At 55.1% G+C, this 2,757-nt stretch overlaps 1 protein-coding gene across 2 annotated transcripts in view; it reads right to left on the reverse strand.

Annotated features, from left to right (window-relative positions):
• Positions 1 to 2,304: 2,304 nt before the first annotated feature.
• Positions 2,305 to 2,757, reverse strand: part of LOC106588012 (nuclear receptor ROR-alpha A) — a 255,113-nt gene continuing 254,660 nt past the window's right edge. For both annotated transcript variants that reach the window (XM_045707982.2, XM_045707981.2), the window contains exon 11: positions 2,305 to 2,757. This exon is cut by the window's right edge and continues 1,942 nt beyond it. The gene's annotated coding sequence lies outside the window, so the exon portion shown is untranslated.

The following is a 2,757-nucleotide window of genomic DNA, read 5'->3' on the forward strand; positions in this document are numbered from 1 at the left end:
GGGCTGTGTGTTACATCAGAGCCTTGTCCCTCGCTGGGCTGTGTGTTACATCAGAGCCTTGTCCCTCCCTCGCTGGGCTGTGTGTTACATCAGAGCCTTCCCCCTCGCTGGGCTGTGTGTTACATCAGGGCCTTTCCCCTCGCTGGGCTGTGTGTTACATCAGAGCCTTGTCCCTCCCTCGCTGGGCTGTGTGTTACATCAGAGCCTTGTCCCTCCCTCGCTGGGCTGTGTGTTACATCAGAGCCTTGTCCCTCCCTCGCTGGGCTGTGTGTTACATCAGAGCCTTCCCCCTCGCTGGGCTGTGTGTTACATCAGTGCCTTGTCCCTCCCTCGCTGGGCTGTGTGTTACATCAGAGCCTTGTCCCTCCCTCGCTGGGCTGTGTGTTACATCAGAGCCTTGTCCCTCCCTCGCTGGGCTGTGTGTTACATCAGGGCCTTGTCCCTCCCTCGCTGGGCTGTGTGTTACATCAGGGCCTTGTACCTCGCTGGGCTGTGTGTTACATCAGGGCCTTCCCCCTCGCTGGGCTGTGTGTTACATCAGGGCCTTGTCCCCCCCTCGCTGGGCTGTGTGTTACATCAGGGCCTTGTCCCCTCGCTGAGCTGTGTGTTACATCAGAGCCTTGTCCCTCCCTCGCTGGGCTGTGTGTTACATCAGAGCCTTGTCCCTCCCTCGCTGGGCTGTGTGTTACATCAGAGCCCTTCCCTCCCTCGCTGGGCTGTGTGTTACATCAGGGCCTTCCCCCTCGCTGGGCTGTGTGTTACATCAGGGCCTTGTCCCTCCCTCGCTGGGCTGTGTGTTACATCAGGGCCTTGTCCCTCGCTGGGCTGTGTGTTACATCAGAGCCTTCTCCCTCGCTGGGCTGTGTGTTACATCAGGGCCTTTCCCCTCGCTGGGCTGTGTGTTACATCAGAGCCTTGTCCCCCCCTCGCTGGGCTGTGTGTTACATCAGGGCCTTGTCCCTCCCTCGCTGGGCTGTGTGTTACATCAGAGCCTTGTCCCTCCCTCGCTGGGCTGTGTGTTACATCAGAGCCTTGTCCCTCCCTCGCTGGGCTGTGTGTTACATCAGAGCCTTGTCCCTCCCTCGCTGGGCTGTGTGTTACATCAGAGCCTTCCCCCTCGCTGGGCTGTGTGTTACATCAGGGCCTTGTCCCCCCCTCGCTGGGCTGTGTGTTACATCAGGGCCTTGTCCCCCCCTCGCTGGGCTGTGTGTTACATCAGAGCCTTGTCCCCCCCTCGCTGGGCTGTGTGTTACATCAGAGCCTTGTCCCTCCCTCGCTGGGCTGTGTGTTACATCAGAGCCTTGTCCCCTCGCTGGGCTGTGTGTTACATCAGGGCCTTGTCCCCTCGCTGGGCTGTGTGTTACATCAGGGCCTTGTCCCCCCCTCGCTGGGCTGTGTGTTACATCAGAGCCTTCCCCCTCGCTGGGCTGTGTGTTACATCAGGGCCTTGTCCCTCCCTCGCTGGGCTGTGTGTTACATCAGAGCCTTCCCCCTCGCTGGGCTGTGTGTTACATCAGGGCCTTGTCCCCCCCTCGCTGGGCTGTGTGTTACATCAGGGCCTTGCCCCTCCCTCGCTGGGCTGTGTGTTACATCAGAGCCTTGTCCCTCCCTCGCTGGGCTGTGTGTTACATCAGAGCCTTCCCCCTCGCTGGGCTGTGTGTTACATCAGGGCCTTGTCCCCCCCTCGCTGGGCTGTGTGTTACATCAGAGCCTTCCCCCTCGCTGGGCTGTGTGTTACATCAGAGCCTTGTCCCCCCCTCGCTGGGCTGTGTGTTACATCAGGGCCTTGTACCTCGCTGGGCTGTGTGTTACATCAGGGCCTTGTCCCTCGCTGGGCTGTGTGTATGCGTGTGTGCGTGTGCGTGTGTATGTGTGTGTGTGTGTGTGTGTGTCTGTGCGTAGGCGAGTGTGTGTGTGTGTGTGTGTGTGTGTGTGTGTGTGCGTGCGTGCGTGCGTGTGTGTCTCCATGACAGATCGTGCTCTTCGCCCCAACAGAGGATTAAAGGGCGTAAGGTGAGCTGAGCTCCATGACTGTGTTTCAGGGTGTCTCTCAGACCTGGCATCTATCTACTGTGGTATAGCCCCTCTCAGTCAATACATAGACCCACGCTGACTAGACAACTAACTTCCTGTTTCACCACAGCATAGTGGCCAAGGTAGAACGGTGGGAGGGCATTGGTGACGATCCCGGGAGGTAGACCAATCAAATCACAGGAAATGCAGATGATTTCAGAAGAGTAGATAAACATAGTGCTAACATATGACAATAAGGAAGTGAAATGTTTTGATAGAAGATTGTGATGGTGGAAATGGACTATTGATTCTTTAATGGATCACAGTATTGCATTTACTCAGAGACAGGTGTGGACATCACACGATTCATTCATTAACTCAGAGACAGGTGTGGACAATACACACGATTCATTCATTAACTCAGAGACAGGTGTGGACAATACACACGATTCATTCATTAACTCAGAGACAGGTGTGGACAATACACACGATTCATTCATTAACTCAGAGACAGGTGTGGACAATACACACGATTCATTCATTAACTCAGAGACAGGTGTGGACAATACACGATTCATTCATTAACTCAGAGACAGGTGTGGACAATACACACAATTCATTCATTAACTCAGAGACAGGTGTGGACATCACACGATTCATTCATTTACTCAGAGACAGGTGTGGACAATACACACGATTCATTCATTAACTCAGAGACAGGTGTGGACAATACACACGATTCAT

Source organism: Salmo salar, chromosome 26, assembly GCF_965601325.2.
Source record: "Salmo salar chromosome 26, fSalSal1, whole genome shotgun sequence".
NCBI classification, from domain to species: Eukaryota; Metazoa; Chordata; class Actinopteri; order Salmoniformes; family Salmonidae; genus Salmo; species Salmo salar.